We start from the raw sequence: 17,304 nt of genomic DNA, 5'->3' as shown, positions 1-17,304 counted from the left end.
AATAAAAGATGGGAAAAAATGAATGTATATAATAAGTCATAGTAATGTATGGATCATGCATGCGATTGTTACCACGCATCCAAAATCAGCTAAACAGAGAAAAAATTAAAGATTGGTCAACTTTCAGGTTTGCTGATATTCAGTCATACAAAAATTTGTTTTCTCGATCTCAGGTTAAGTGTTCTTACCACAATGAAATCATTTTTGTTAAAAAAAAAGGGGGACAAAAAAGATCTGTATTCAAGAAGGATAGAACATATTTTATTATATTGAACAGTTTGTTAGCTTGTTTGTAGCTTTTAAAGATTTAGACATATGGTCTCCCATTTTTATTTTAGCACAAATTCAGGGGGGATGTGAGTGGGTGTATGTTAATTTTATAATTAACGCTAATAATAACAACTATTTATTAACTGCTTATTATAAGCTAGGCACTGAGCTTGTTACTGTTTATACAATGGCTTACAAAACCATTTCACTTTACAGCCAGGAAAACTAAGGCTTGGAGAGGCAAAGCTGCTTGCCTAAATAATATCGAAGCTGAATCCGGTTTACATTCACTGTGCCCATCCTGATGGGGACTGGCTGCTGAGGGCTGATGGCACTCCAGGGAACGGGCTTTATAAATGCAGGGCCTCCTCTAGGAAAGATCTGTCTGCCCCTGAAATGCCACAATCATGCACTGATTGCTTTTTGTTTTTAAAGACTTTCCAGTCTCCAAAAGAAACCAGTGAAACTGGAAATGCCTCTAGGGTGCCTAAGATGATAGCATGTGAAACCAGTAGTATTTCTTATATTTTTTCCCACCAAAGTAACCCATCAGGCCAAAAGTGAATTCTTAACTCCCAGGAGTCCGAGAGCTCAGCCCAAAATATTCTGACCTATTTCTTTCAAGTCTTGTGCTGTCTCTTTAAAATCATACATATATTTGTCTCCATACTATGTATTTATATAAACATAATATTTTTATTTTATTCAAATACTTTATTTTATTTAAAATATACTTAAAAATAAATATGGCATCTTTATATTTATATATATATATAAAAAGTTTTCCTCCAGGTCATCGAGTAAAAATGATGCTTCAGAAGAGAGTCTATGTTTTTAGAGCTCAAGGACTCTGTTTGGCATTCTTTCTGTTCCTCTGGTTTGAAAAGCAGAGCCCTAAACTGCCATCAGTGGCTACCTTGGTAGGGTTTACTTGACCGTTAGGTGAGCTCAGGACCCTGCAGGAAAAGGGGAAGCTGGATTAACTCCATCCCACCTTAGTTCAGGACCTGTCCTGTTTGTCTTTTATTTTAATCACCTCCTTAGTCTGCCTCTGACTGTCATTACAGTTGTCCAGTGTGCCTGCCTGGAGAGCTCTGGGGGGCAGGGCATTGAGCAATGAATGAAACTTTCAAACTTGATACTCTATGATCCTGCAATTCTTTAAGCCCTATGCAGCAGCAGTTTCAAGAAAAATGTACTTGACTCAGTAAATATTTACTCAGCTCTTTTTAAAGGGCTAGATACCTATACAACGCAGTGATGAACAGTCTTCTTGAAACTCGGTTTCCTAGGAGGGATATAGACAAGCAGGTAACTGTAATTATAGCCTACAGGCTCTAGCAGGAGAAGCCCAGAAGCTCTAGAAGTTCAAACGAGGGTCACCAAGCCTGGAACAGTGGAGAGGGATGCTAGCAGACTTTTAGGAAGAGGTGCCAAGAGGTTTGAAGAATGAGTAGAAGTTTGCCCAGGTCCTTCTGAATACCTCTGGAGTTGGGATTAATTTCTGCTAGTTTCAGGTCCTTTCTCTGCCCTGCTGCATTTTGTTTACCCATTCTCCTTGTCAACTAAGATATTTAGGAACAAAAGTGCTAACTTTTTTTTTTAAGATTTTATTTATTCATTCATTTGAGAGTGAGGTGGGGGGGGGTTGTTGAGGGAGAGCACAGAGGGAGAGGGAGAAGCAGACTCCATGAGGAGCAGGTAGCCCAATGGGGGACTTGATCTCAGGACCCTGAGATTATGACCTGAGCTGAAGGCAGATGCTTAACCAACTGAACCACCCAGGTGCCCCGAAAGTGCTAACTTTTTAATTATCAATTTTAACCAGGGAGGTGAAAAGAGAATAAGGAGCCCATCCCATTACACAAAACAATTATCAGAAAGGATGACTAGACTCCAGGCTTTTGGCACCAAGGCTATTGGACAGATCCTAAACTCACTTTCGATGTTCACAGCTGTTTAACCCAGGGCAAGAGAGGGGGGTGATTGATGCTGCATTTGCCTCCTGAGCTGTGAACACAAAGGAAAGAAAATATCATTCAGGGAAGAAGCAAGCTCCTCCTTCTAGTAGTATGGTTTTTGGTCATCACACAGTAGACAGCCAAGCCAATAATCCAGCCTGCAAAATTGCCAGCTCAAAAAACCAAATCCTTTGAAGTGGCTAATGAATACACTCTTTTTAACTTACTCCCATCTCATTGCTGAGAGCTGTGCAGTTGCTCCTGGGCAGAAGTTTCACTAATGTAGGGATGTTGACTGGCCACTGCATCAAATATTTATCAAGTCACAGATGGGAATCTACAAAGAGTTTGCAGAGAGGTTTAGTGTCTCCCTTTGGTTCTCGGGGAAGCACGTCACCACCGCAAAATGCAAGCCCACAAACACACACCTTTAAGCTGATGCTGATGGTGGCTGACCCATTTTAACCAGGTTAAATGAGGCCCCACTTAAAGAAATTACTGTTTTTTTCTTTAAAAGTACAATGTCGGGATCCCTGGGTGGCGCAGCGGTTTGGCGCCTGCCTTTGGCCCAGGGCGCGATCCTGGAGACCTGGGATCGAATCCCACGTCGGGCTCCCAGTGCATGGAGCCTGCTTATGTCTCTGCCTCCCTCTCTCTCTCTCTCTCTTTCTCTCTCTCTCTGTGACTATCATAAATAAATAAAAATTAAAAAAAAATTTTTTTAAAAAGTACAATGTCTTCACTGTCCTCATTTTTACAAAATACCTTTACATTAGAAGAGGAAAAGAGAACTCACCCATCACTTCACCATCCAGACTGTATTGTGCCGATCTTTAAAAAAAAAAAAAAAAGATACTATATCCAATGTTTGAACACGTTTTGCTGTTTTCCTTCTCTCATTTAGCAATAGACTCTTAACATCTTTGCATGGCATTTTCCTACAGCATATTTTTATGTTTTTATACAATAATCTAGTGTATGAATGTGCCATGATTTACCCAACCAGTCTGTTGAGGTTGAATATTTAAGTTGTATCCAGCTTTCCACTACATAAGTGATAGTTTTGTTGAACATCCTTATCATTATTTGTGCCCAGTGATGATGTTTTCTGAGGCAAATGAGTGGAAAAGGAATTGTTAGGTCAAAGAGTTAGTCTGTTGTACCAGTGTATGTTTCCAAGATAAGAGTCTCAGAGGGGGTGGGGCTGGCACTTTCAGGGTCCTGTCCGCTTACCAGTCTCAAGCTCTCAAGCAGGATAGCCTGTGAGGTCAATGAGAGCTGCAAATTGGTCAATGAGAGAGTTTGGGGGTCGCTTAGTCTTTACATTTGTTTGTTTTTGTAATAGCCTCCTTGAAACTTGAACTTTTTTTCCTCTTTAATTTAACAGCTATCTTATTTCGCTAATCTCCCATCTTTATTTAGTGACACTGGAGAGAAAGAAGGATCTCTTCAATGATAAACAGCAGCAGCTGGGCTCAATAAGGAGTTATGGCTTGCTGCTTTGCATTAACTATCAACCACAGTTATTACGCTGAGTCTATCAATATCTTTTTCCTCTAACAATAGAAGGCAGGCTGTTTCCTGCAATTGAAGTATCCTAGAGCAGAGGTTCAGTGATATGTAGAAAAAAAAGTAGAGGGGGGTCGTTAAAATAAAATTGCCAGCTTTTTGTTTGGCCAAATAAAGAAATTAACATTAAACAATGGCATTTAACACATGGACACTTAAACCAGAAAAAGCAGGAGGAGGAGGAAGTAATTCCAGAATAAAGTGCATCCTCACCTAGGACAGAATAACTGGTGTTCTTACACTGATACTCACATCGTCCTTATTTTTCTTCTCACAAAGGATCAGGAGACAACCTTTTGGACTGGCATCAGTCTGTGAGCCTGGCTTGAGAATCACTGTCTGACAGGAAACCATGTCGGCCACACGGAGTGGGATCTGACCCAGTCCTCTTCCTCCCTCGACAAGAGAGAAGTAAGAGAAACCCTCTCTTCCTTCCAGAAGTCCCTTCCAACTAGCTTGGTCTATGTGACATTTCCAGAAGGCAGTAATCTGGGTATCATTTTCATAGCTTGTACATCTCCACAAACCACCTATGTTTTTACTTATTTAGCATTTGTTTTAAATCAATACTTTCTTAACTTCAAAAGTCAATTTTTTGATAAACTTTACAAATGTTAAAAACCAATATCATTTGTCATAAATAAAGTAAAATGATGTTATTCTAGATTCTCTATCTAATTTACCTTCCAAAGATTCCAGGATCGAGTCCTGCACTTTCTTGGTTTCAAAAGAGAGAGCGATGAAAAAGAGAAAGGGAAAGAGATTGATTAGCAAGTAAAAGATATCGAAGATATATTAGCACAGATATGAGATCCTGTCCTTGGCACAACTACAAGAATTGAAGGAGAATTGGAATGGAAATAAACTTCTCACCATGCAAGGTCATGTATTTGGATGCTCTATCTGTGCGCCACTAGTAGAGGTCCCACAGTTTGGAAAGTACTGGTGAAGTAGAATGAGAACCAGACTTGGTTTTGAGCCCCAGACTGGCACATTGCTGGCAATAAATCCTCAGGCAAATCTCTTCACCTCTTCTTAAACCTCAGCTTCCCCAGCTATAAAATGAGATGATAAGAGTCTCCATTGGGGTATCTCGAGAATAAAGCATTTTGTGATTTCTAAAATGCTATACATGTCATGCAGGATTAGCCTCACTTGTGAGAGAGCATTTTTATTTCTGGGTATCAAATCTTTTCTCCAGAGGTCCAGAATACATCTCCAGGCTAACCATATCATGATAGCCTAAAATAAATAAGTGGATTAAAGTCTTTAAAAATGAAATACTGGATCCCACATGATGTGGAATAGTACCTAGTAGGACTGAACAAAGCTTCTTAGGAATTTTGATTACTCGCTCAATGGCTCTAATCAAGATACCAGGACTGTGCCTGCTTCTTTTCACTTCTATTGTCCCTTGCACCTAATTCAGTGTATGGCATGTCAGAAAGACTCAGTAAATGGTAAGTGCATGAATGCGATAACACCCCCATGTTACACTTTAGTGTTAGTAGTAGATATCTCTGGTTTTTTGCCACCCAGCAGGGCATTAATCATATTTTAATTTTTCTATATTTCATGATGCTTTGCCATCTTGGGACCTTGCAGACTCAGCAAGGGACGGCCCTTTCCAGGGCGAGCTAATTCCTACGATTAACAAACAACTAGGGGCACCTGGGTGGCTCATTCGCCTGCCTTCAGCTCAGGTCATGATCTCAGAGTCCTGGAATCAAGTACTACATCGGGCTCTCTGCTTGGCAGACAATCTGCTTCTCCCTCCTTCTCACCACTCATGCTTTCTCTTTCGTTCTCTCTCTCAAACAAATCTTTAAACATTAAAAAAAAAAAAAACTTGCCTGTGAACACCCCTTTACTATGCAAACCAATCCATACATATCCTATCCACCTCGTTTTATCAGGCTCCTGCAGTGGACACTATGCCCCTGCCCTAAATCACAACAAAGGCTCTTACCCTCTCCTTTCTTTTCCTTACTCTTGCCTCTGCTCCCTGGTGGTTCCTCCATGTGGTTCTGCTTGGTGTGGCTGGCTCCCTCCTCTTGGGAACTGTAGGTAACAAACTATCTTTTCAATGGCAATCCTCTCTTGATGTCTTGGCCTGGCCTAATTGGAATAACCAACTCCAGGTACCTTTTTAAAAAAGGATCAACCTTGAGCACACGCCAACACCAATTCAGCACATGCCAACACCAATTCATCGTTAAAGGCAAGTTATCCTATCCTTCCCTCCCACTGAGGGAAGAGGATGAGGCTCAGGTCTGAACCAACCAATTCATGGCATCAGGATAGTCGTAGAGATGAACACACGAGCACATTAAAGTTGTAATGAGTGTTTGGCGGGGACAAAAACTGTTGATTTTTTTTCCTGCTGGATTAGAAACTGGGAAAGGTTTAGGTCTGGAGCTATGCAGCCATTTTGCTAGCTGGAGGCAAAGAGCCTGTTTGAAATGAAGCCAAGCTAGGAAAGTAGTGCCAAGAGAGGAAGAGAAATCCGTTCCTCGCGTCATTGTTTGAACCATCCCTGCTCCTGGACTTTCCAGTTCCCTATTTTTAAGCCAGTTTAGATTGGGTTTTCTGTCCTTACAAATAAAAGAATCCTAACTTACAAGGCCTTCTTTCCCCCTCTTTTTTGGTACTCAAAGCCCCATTTGGAGACATTTATGATTGCAATTTTAATTAATTCAGTTCCATAGTCAGTGTGTGCCAGGCACTGTGCTGGGCCGCAGTGACACAACATCTACTAAAATGCTCAGAGCTTCAGTTTACAGAGGCAGACAGACATGCAAGTAACCAGGAAAAGGTGGATAAGAACTTTCACAGAGGCTCATGCAGAGGCTGTAGAGCAGGGAAGGAACAATGAAATCTGGCTGGATTTTCTCTCTCTTCTGTCCTGTATTAGTCACAGCCTCGACATAGCCCAGTCTGACAGGGTATCTCTCCCACTCAAGGAGCATCAGCCCTATCGAGTGCTGACATTTAGTGAGGGCTTCCTGCACCGCTATGCCTGTGCTCCTGTCACCTCTCAGTCAGGGCAGATATGATCTCCATTTTAGAGGTGAAGATTCTGGGGCACCTGGGTGACTCAGTCAGTTAAGTGTCTGCCTTCAGCTCAGGTCATGATCTCAGGGTCCTGGGATCGAGCCCCGTGTCAGGCTCTGAGCTCAGCAGAGTCTGCTTCTCCCTCTGCCTCTCCACCCTCCTTGTGCTCTCTCACTCTCTTGCTCTCAAATAAATAAATAAGATCTTTAAAAAAGAGAGAGAGAGATGAGGTTTCCTCTATTCAGAGGCTTAACTACGGTGAACAACCCTCGTCAACTCCACGGTAGAACCCGATCTCAAAATGTAGAGTATCTGACCCCAAAGGTCATGCACCTCATTGTCAAGCCACTCAGTATGAGCCTGCCAGACTCCACCCCATAATTACAGAAGGGCTTTCCACAAGCATTCCCTACTTTAAAGCACAATTTGCCATAGGATTATTTTACATTACAGTGCAGAGCAAAAGGTAGTCAATGTAGAAAATCTTTTTTTTTTTCTTTTTTTCTTTTTTTCTTTTTTTTTTTTAACACACAAGTTATTGGGATCCCTGGGTGGCGCAGCGGTTTGGCGCCTGCCTTTGGCCCAGGGCGCGATCCTGGAGACCCAGGATCGAATCCCACATCAGGCTCCCGGTGCATGGAGCCTGCTTCTCCCTCTGCCTGTGTCTCTGCCTCTCTCTCTCTCTCTGTGACTATCATAAATAAATAAAAATTAAAAAAAAAAAACACACAAGTTATTTTGAGAACCGCAGCTAGTGAGTAAAACCAAGTGCACTTGTATGTGGGCATATCCTTGCCCCAGACCCCAAGCTCTCATCTGAGACGCCTCCCCGCCCCGTGGTCCTCTGAGAGGTGGAACAGCCAGATGCAGCACTGAGTGCAACAGAAGCCCCTGGGCCCCAAGATCCGGACTGCCTGCGGTGGGGAGGACGAGGCAAGATTTCTGAGATTTCCGACTGACACCGGTCAGCAATTGGTGTCTTTGCTTCCAGCAGAGCATATGGGGCTTCTGAGAATTTCATCGTGCCTGACGGAGGCACCAGAGGCAGCCTGAGCCCCAGGCATATCGGCCACCTTGGCAGGTTTCCTTTTTAAGCTTCATGTTGGCTTGTCAGCCTCATCATCCCAAACCAGTTAAACAAACAATTTATTAGACTGGCAGCCCCTCTGGATGCTGCAACTTTTATTTAAGGGACTGTTGGCTTTCCCACTTTCAACTACACTGTAATGATTTTCTTTCCAGGGGAAGCAGGGTGGATCCTTCAGCTTGGGTAAGAAGTGTATATGATAGGGATGTGGACCTGAAATTCCTATGCCGGCTATAAATATTCATAGGCTCTCCTAGACATATCACATCAAATCCATGTAGGGGAAAAAGTATTCCACTTTAAAATCAGACCTGAATAGGATGCTTTTAAATCATCATTAGGTTTTTATTATAAATGGATGCATTTATATTAAATGTTCAAATGTTCGAATTAGGAATAATTCACACAGTGCATTATTAGACAACTTGCTTTCTTCTCCTCATGCCATTTCTCAAGGATCTTTTTCTGATCATTTAATTTGCAGTCTTTTGAAATAGATGTGAATAGACACACTGGATTTTGTAACACATTACTGCCTCCTTTATTTCAAAATTGCAATTTTAGGTTTCTTGACAACAAAGAATGGCCTTCTTTCTTTCTGACAGCGTTCCCAATGATTGGTCAGGATGACTGGGATTTCACTGGCCTGTTTCATTTTTACATATTCACAGATCTCCTTGCAATTCAGTTTTTGCTCCCATGAAATCCCGATTTTATTGTTCATCTGTCGCAAGAAATATACAAGTTTTAATAACGACAGTGTCTGGGGATCCCTGGGTGGCTCAGTGGTTTAACACCTGCCTTCAGTTCGGGGCATCATCCTGGAGTCCCGGGGTCCAGTCCCATGTCGGGCTCCCTGCATGGAGCCTGCTTCTCCCTCTGCCTGTGTCTGTGTCTCCCATGAATAAATAAATAAATCTTTAAAAAAAAATAACGACAGTGTCTGCCATCTGCTAGTGCTGACCCTGTGCCATTCACTAGGCTGTATACCTCACAGCTTGCTCACGCCCAGTCACAAACCCGGGAGCAGGATTCCATTTTTTTCTTACTGTAGAGTTGAGGAACCTGCATCTCAAAAAGTTCAAGATATCTTGCCTAAGAAACCCGGCTCGTGAGAAAAGGAGCTGGATTATCAGCTCATCCAAAGCCGGCACACTTATCCTGCCCACTGGTTCTTTCATTCCACACACACCTGAGCCCCTTCCAGGTCCCAGCCCCATGGTTCTCAATGCTACAGATACAGCGGGGAGGAGGGCACGCAAAGCTCCCTGAGAACAGCTTGCAGGCTACCGGCATCCCATCAAGGCCAAATCAGAAATCAAGACCTCCACCCACAGGTGTGGTAGGAGGGCTACGTGCCTGGCATGACCACAGTCCCTGGCCAGTTTGAACTCACTGCTGAGCATTTCTCATTTGGGAGCCAGGATTTATTTCCCATGCTAGCTCAGTGTCTGCATCATTCCCCATTCTTAGTAAATATTTGTAATTGTTTTTTTTTTTAATATTTGTAATTGATATTTGGCATCTGGGCCTCCAAAAGAGGGAGAAGGAGAATGGCTTCAGAGGAAAACACTTCATTTAAATACCCCTTTAAAAGTGTTCCCTCTTTGATTTTAGTGCTGACCTGAGTTTTCTCTCCTTCTGCCTTCGCTTGCAGGGGCCTGATGCCACTCTGAGGATGGCTGGGAAGGCACTGACATCTCAGGGCCACACAGAAGCGTCTCCATCCTTTCTGAGGCCCAGGGCTGCCCTCTCTGGCCCGATCCCTCCCTTTCTGGGGCTGCCACCTTCCAGAGGCCTGGTTAGCTTCCCACCCTGTGGGGTCTCAAAAGCCAAGAAGGGAGAGGAAGAGGGGGCTGCCAACGTCTCAGGCAAGGCCGTCAGATTTGCAGCACCTGCCTCTTGATCAGCAAAGAGGGGAAGATGAAAAGACCTGTCCCCACGCTCTCCTGTCCCTGTCAGAACTGCTTCTCCAGCCTCCCAAGCATTTGGAGCTTTCCCACGGCAGGAAACTAAAATGCCTTTTCTTCCCAGACAGATAGCTGAGGCTCTCCCCAAGCCAGGGGACCTGTCTGTCTTCCGTCAGAATCTTTCATCTTCGTTTACATTCCCTCCTTTCAGAGCTTCTTCAATAATTGATGGCGCGCTGAGTGGCACAGCCGTGGCATCTGCGTGGCTGAGTCAGGCCGGGGAGGCCGGGGAGGCCTGGAGGAGGACCGTGGGGCTGCTGGGGCTCTGGGCCCGCTGGAGCCGCGCCCCCCTCCCCGCACCCCTCGTGCCCAGCGGAGGCGGCGGAGGCGGGGCGGCGGTGGGGATGCGGTGCAAGTGACCCACGGAGGGACCGCCTTCAGAAGAAACCTGCGATGGAAGCCTGGGGGTGGGGGGGGGGGGCGGCAGGAACAGGGCAGGGGCGGGCTGAGCTGGCCAAAGATGGGACTTAGGGGAAGTTTCCTAGGACCTGATCCCCATCCCGCCCCGCACACCCCACCCCAGGAGCCCTGCGGGATAAACTGCATCTCAGAGGTTGCTCTCCCCAGAAAGGGGCGAGGCTGTGGTGCTCCCCCCACATCAGTCACCCAAATGTTGCACCTGCCCTGGGGACATGGTATGAACTCCAAGGCACGACCCACCCCCCTCACCCCCTCCCACCCCCCACCACCCCCACCCCCACCCTCAGCAACCAAAAGAGCCCTTTGGAGACAAGGACGGGTATGTGGGACAGTAGTTGCCAACAGGTGCAGCAGCTGGGGGTGGTGTGTGTGGCCTGGTAAAAGTCCCCACGCTGGGTACCACCAGCAGCTGCTACAGGGCTCAAGAACTAGTTTCTGAGGAGGTGAGGATGACCAAGCGGTCTGTTCATGCTGGAGATCCCTGAGCTCCCTCTCCCCTCCCTCCTGCCTCCCCTCCCTCCTCCCTCTCCACTTGCCCTTCCTCTCCTCCTTCTTCCCCTTCTACACTCCCATTTTGGGTTAGGTAGTCAAGAAGGCTCCTCTGAGCAGGTGACTCATAAGCTGAGCCCAGTGGTGAGAACACAGGGCCAAGGGGATCTCAGAGAGGGCAGGCAGTGATGCAAGTCCGCAGGAAGGATGCTGGCATGCTCCAAGAGCTGACACAAGGCCAGAGAGGAGCTGGGTGAGTGTGACTTGGCCCAGACCATGATGAGCCCTGTAGCCATGGGAAGGGGCCTAGGAGTGATTTACTTGCAGTTGGAAACCTCACTCAGATGTGCAAAGAAAATGTAGTCTCTTTACTTCCTCCCACAGATTCAGCTTTAAGCTCCTCCTAACTCCAAGAGAAAGATGACTTTTCAATATTCGTATTTCACTCTCAGAAAATGCCAAAACACCTGTGTTCTTTTCCTCCTCAGGACAGGCAATGGCATATGGGGAGTTTACACACACACACACACACACACACACACACACACACACACACGGGTCCTCGAGGCAGCCAGGGGAGGGCCTTTGACCTGTTGTGGGTCCTTGTGAGGATCTCAGAGTCCTTTCTACCCCAGTATCAGGAGTGCTTGCTCTCCTCATATTATGTCCCTGCTGCAGAAGGCCATAACTGTTGAGCGTGCCTGGATTTCCCCCAGTTGTGTTCTCCAATCGCCAACATCCTAGCCCAGTTGACTGGCCCCAGTCTTGACCTTGCTGGTGCTGCAGACCTGCAGCCTACCCTTGACTCCCAATCATCCCTGAACTTGGGGGTCAGCCCTGCATCCTCAGCTTCTCCAAAGTCAGTCACCTTTCCAAATATCTCTACCCACATCCTTCCACAGCATACATGGGAACTTCTGGACACTTTCCATGCTGTAAGGGGCCAATGGTAGATTTTTTTGTAATTTCGCTGTATGCATGCCATGACACCAGTTTTACCCTGATGTGACGGCTTCACATTTGCCTGAATGGTACCTGCAACATAGGGGTCCAAATCAGCACCAGGAAGCCAGGTGAAAATGTCCCCTCAATCTACCTAACAGGGGAGATCGAGCACACATGTTTCACCACCTCTGACCCTAATTCCCCCAGTGTGGATTTCCTGCCTCAGTTTTTCTTTCCTCCAGAACTGACATCAATGTTCACTCTTACCAGAGGCTAGAGTGGCAGATTAGTTGTTGGAGACTGTTCTTCACAACGAAAAGAATGATACCTTGGTTTAATATTTTCAAGCTATTATTCTCATTATAAATGGTATAGAAAAATCACAGCAGTTGCAGTATAGAAATTCGAGGGGCCAAGGAGAGAGGCAGTGGTCATCATAAGCCAGAGTCAGTGGGTATATAGTTTTGCAGGGCAGGTGTGAACAGCTTGAACTGAAGCTGCAGGCAGTGGAGGGAAGTGAACAGATGTGATACATAGTTTGGTTGGAGATCTGGCCGACAGACTATGTAACAAGCATCAATGGAGCACATGCTCTGAGGAAGGCCCTGCAAAGACACAAACATGAGGAGGACATGGTCCTTGTGCTCAAAATGCTTGCAAAAATAATAGATAATAGGAAGAGACATGTAAACAACTAATGCCACACTAGGTTAGCCCTGGAATTACGGATAAGGGAGATGAGAAATGGGAATCCATAAAAGTAAACTTCATGGGTCCAGTACTGGTTAATGTATTTCAATACCATCATTCCCATAATAGTCGTGTGACCTTGAGTAAGTTACTTAACCTCTCTAAACCTCAATTTCCTTGAGCCACAAAGAGACAAAACCAAACAAAGAAAAAAAAAAGGATGACAGAATAAAGTCTACTTCATAGGAATGTATGAGGACTCGATGAGATGGTATGTAAGGCACTTAGGATATCGACTGGCTCATAAATTCATATTTTTTATCATCCAACAACTTAATGGAGCACCTATATTACTTTACATCTCTGAAATGCACTTCCCTTCTGACCGTATACTCCTCTGTAGCCATAGATAGCTTCCAGATGGTGCAATCTTCATGGCAAAGACAATGTTAAGCAGCCACCGGTGTCCACCCGGCACTGAGTGCCTAACATGTGTACGGAGGATGAGAGCTGAGCCATACCATCGGAGTCGTTGATCTGATAGGAAAGATAAGGTTTACGTGTGCGAATAAGGCCTAATACAAGACAGCCTTTGAGCTAGTGACTCATATAACAAATAATTTTTGAAGGTATATAGCATGATAAAAGGCTTCCTCAGTCCCCCCCCCCGGATGCCCTCCCAGGGAGGCATTATCAATCTATTTCACAGATGAAGAAAGTGAGACTCAGGGAAAGTACATAATTCACCTAAGATCACCCAGCTAGTCAACAGCAGATGTCTGACCCCATAGCCCACACTTGTATGTAAGCGTCATCAGCTGGTCAACAGCTACTTCTTGAATGCCAGCAATGGACCAAGACATCGCGCTAGGCTCGAGGTACTCAATTTGGGCTGGTTTCAGACTGTGATGTATAGTCTTGCAAAAAAAGAGAAAGGTTAAATGTGTGCCACCGAGGCTGGTAGGAGCCCTGGGCATTGAAGAGGCACAAATGAGCCTCTTCGCTGTATGAAACTTTAGGCAGATCTCGTGACCTCTTGTTTACTCTTCAGTAGCTTTGGTCGCTTTAATTTATAAAATGTTGCCCCAATTTGGTCATTAAAATGGCCAGCCACCACGTTTTAATAAATATGTCTAATATGACAAAGCAAATATTGACCCATCCCCCCTTTGACCTGGAGTTGGGGAATTGGATATGATAGGCTTCCATGAGTACCTCTAATTCTCTACCCCAGACCCCAGCTCCTGCAGGCCAGGTGGGCTGAGGAAGAGGAGGTAACAGAAGTAACGTTCTCACTCTACAATGCTAATGTTAGACTTGGCAGGAGCGTAAGGCTGACTCTCTTGAGGGGCTTTCATGTGTTCTTTGGAGACTCCATCAATGTAGATTGCTCTTTCAGTTTCCTTGATGTGAATGAATGTATTCCTATTCTGTTTGATTGCTTACAGCTCCATCCAAAGCCCTGGGTATCTTGAATTCCACTTTCTGTCCCAAGCTTCCAGTGCCTCTTTTGCAGGTCCTCCTGGCCAAAATCTAAGGTGGTCTCACACTGATGCTCTCCTAAACGTGGTCCATATCTGATCACGGAAAACACCCATTCCTTCTTCTCTCCACTGCCCTCTAGGAGAGCGATTACTTCCCATGTTTCAGCCCTCCATTCAGCACCAGAGGCCACTTCAACCAACTTCAGGCTCTTAGATTTCTTGGACACAGCTCATACCTTTCACTGTACATCGGAAGCAGCAAAGGATTCATTTTAAGCTCTTTGAGTGGTCTCCCTGGAGTCTTCCTTGCGTGTAGGTGAAATATAGCCCCACCGTCCCCTTGGGGTACAGAAATCCTCTTCAAAAATCCTCTAATCCCCCCAAAATGGTGCTCATACAGCCCTGAGGTGAATGAGGGCTTTCTCAGGCACCTACTTTGAAAATGTTTGTATCTGGTTCCAGCACCTCACTTTAGAATGTGCCTCAGCCAAAAGTTTCCTTTTAATGTCTCATTACACTTACAACTCAGTGAATGAGCTAATGACTCATTCTCCCCCGGGGTGGCCAGGAAGGCGCCCTTAAACAGCCATTACAAGCCCTTGGTTCTCCTCCTGACCTCAGCCTGGTTCCTCCACGTGACCTTGGAGCAGCCCTTTTGTTGTTCTGGGCCTCAGCTTCTCCTCTCAGTGAAATGGAAATCAAATCTCTGTCCTCGCCCTCTCTCCAGAGAGGTATTGTGAGGAATAATAAGGCAATGCCTATAAAGTGCTTTAAGTACTTCGGGGAAAGACGTTGGCTAAATACCAAATGATAATAATAACACCGGCATCATCCTCCACATTATTATTCATGGGTCGAGAAGAGAAAGCGGTTGCTGATGGAGTCTTTGCTCTGTGGGAAGGAGGGCTTGAGGCCCCAGGATGCGCTATCAATAAGTCAAAGCCAATAAACCCAGAGCTCGGGAGGTGGGAGTTATCATAAAGGCTGAATGTACACACCCATTTGTATTTGAAATGACATCAACCAGCTCCGTTTCTCATTTTTAAAAATTTTTATAGTTAGTGCTCAGAGCAGCTAGAATTGAGGGAAAATTGCATTCCTTTTCTGGGAGATAGGGGAGCAAAGAGACTTTTTTTTTTTTTTTACATCTTCAACTTCACTACTCATCCCTCATATATATATATATGTACATATACACTCCCACATTTCCCTCAGCTCTACTCTCCACCCATTCATTTCTGGGTCAAAGTTCTAAGCAGCAGGCAGGATGTCAGTCTGGTGGGAGATGAGGAGCAGAGAGGACCAGAGGTGAGCCTTTGCAGACAACCAGACTCAGCATGGGCAAAGGGAAGAAGGTTGTTCCCTAAAGCACCCCCAGAGCTGATCCAAGTTCATTCATTCTTTTGTTTCTCAAAAAAAAAAAAAAAAAAAAGATTGTCATAGTGTATCAGGCACATGCTCAGCATCACAGCCAAACCCAGAACAAGGGACAGCCCCTGCCAAAATTTCAGTCTCTTAAAATCCTGCAAAATCTTCATTGGAGGTCCAGTAGGACAGCACAGTTCAGTGAACTTCAGCTCTTTTCCCAGGAGCACATCTAACACAAATCAATAATGCTTGACCTTCAGAAGCCTTTGCCTCAAATGATTTTCAAGTTTATACTTCTGGTCCTAAAGGAAGTTTTTTTCACACCACCCCAGCTGAGCAGGGTATGGTCAGGTTTTCATAAGATTGCTTCCAAATGCACACATATCTTGAGGTATGTGGTGGACTTCGAGTCTGAAGACAAGCATTCAGGCCAAGGCTACCGCCTACCTCCTAAATGTCTCCGAGCCTCAGTTTCTTTACATGCAAGTTGAGAAAAAAAGGTGGCTGTTCTCTATACTTCCCAGAGTTGCTGTGAGATCACATGAGAGGACAAGATCCCTGGTGAACAGTGCAGCTGTACTCAGAGGCAAGGTATCATTATGGAACGGCCAAGCGAGCTAGCCCCCGGCCCCATGTAGCTGGAAATTTGAACAATCAGCCCAGCTGCCTAGGCATTTGAGGACTTGCTGTTTTCAATTCTAGGAGTCTGTGGGTGCTAAGGGAACAGGAACTTGGCCTTGTTACCTTTTTAATTTTTAAATGTTACTCAAATAACATTTTTGTATATAAAAGTAATATATAGGATCTTTGCAAAAAAAGAGAAAGACACAAAGGGAAATTTTTAAATGTGATACAGTCTTATAACTATGAATTTGAGGGGATAGCCTTGCAAACTTGTTGCTGTGCATCTGCACATACACCTTTTTCCAAAGATGGCACCTTTTATATACATGGTTTCACGAATTGCCTATCACTGACCTTTGCACTGAACAGAACTAGACTGCTATCCACCTGCCTTTGCTTAGAGGGCTCTCTGACCAGATCTGGACATCTCTTCTTGAGACATAGCATCCCCTTTGAGCTCTTCCAGCATCCCTCACAGTCCCTTTTGTAGGGTAGAATCACTTTCAGCAGCCACAAAAAAATGAGAACCCCCCCACCTCAAAGCAATCCAGATTGGGTACATTTACAAATCCTGCTTGCTAGGTTCTGAGACATTGACATCTTGTCATTTTCCCCCTTTTTCAAATTTCAAGTTGAAGTTTGATGTTGAATTAAAAATGTTGCCAGGGGCTGCCTGCAGGGCCCTCAGGCTAAAACAGTGGCAGCATCTGCCAAGGGAGACCCACAGGTCCTTCTTCGGACCATGGCAACCTACGGCTGGCATCTGAGCCCAGCAGAGGAGGGGAGAAACGTGCATATGAAAGGAAATTCTCAAGGATCACTACTTTTTTTTAAAAAAGCCAGCCGTGGCACGTGCTTCTCCACTTTATTTGGCTTTTAGGACTAAATACCTGTGAGTAAGGATTTTTCCAAGAAGGTAGAAAAGGAGCAGTGACTTGTGGGACAAATGCCAGGCCTTGTTAAATGTCTCAGGGCTCTGGAGGAATGCTGTGAAGGGGACACATGTGCAGTTGATCAATAGCTTTCTTTCAGACAATTGGGCTGTTGGTTGAGAGATCAGAAGAGAAGGGCACATGGCTGCACTCTGGAAACAGGACAGCCCTCTATGGATGGAGCCCTGAATCCACCTACATGCCAGTTTAAGCAGAGAACTGAGTGCAAGGATTCAGAAACTGAACTCTGGAGTTGCCTCTAGAAAGAGGAATGGGGAGACTAGAAGGTGATGGAAGCTTACTTTTCACTCTAGATCTGCCCCCCACCCACCATGTTTTTAAATTTCATACCATGTGTATGATTTGCCTTTCGCCATCATAGACAAACAAACTCAAAGGAATCTTGGCTGCTGGGACCCATCCATTAGCAAAAACACTTGG

The 17,304-nt window shown here is 45.0% G+C and overlaps 1 long non-coding RNA gene across 6 annotated transcripts in view; it reads left to right on the top strand.

Moving 5' to 3' along the window:
• LOC140633600 (uncharacterized) overlaps positions 1 to 4,459 on the top strand; it is a 38,467-nt gene extending 34,008 nt beyond the window's left edge. For all 6 annotated transcript variants that reach the window (XR_012031181.1, XR_012031183.1, XR_012031185.1 and 3 more), the window contains one exon: positions 4,080 to 4,459. This is a non-coding gene — a long non-coding RNA (uncharacterized lncRNA). The remainder of the gene's footprint in view (positions 1 to 4,079) is intronic.
• The last annotated feature ends 12,845 nt before the right edge of the window (positions 4,460 to 17,304 follow it).

Source organism: Canis lupus, chromosome 5, assembly GCF_048164855.1.
Source record: "Canis lupus baileyi chromosome 5, mCanLup2.hap1, whole genome shotgun sequence".
Taxonomy (NCBI): Eukaryota; Metazoa; Chordata; class Mammalia; order Carnivora; family Canidae; genus Canis; species Canis lupus.
The sequence above is the reverse complement of the archived record's forward strand: the minus strand, read 5'-3'. Positions and strand labels throughout refer to the sequence as shown.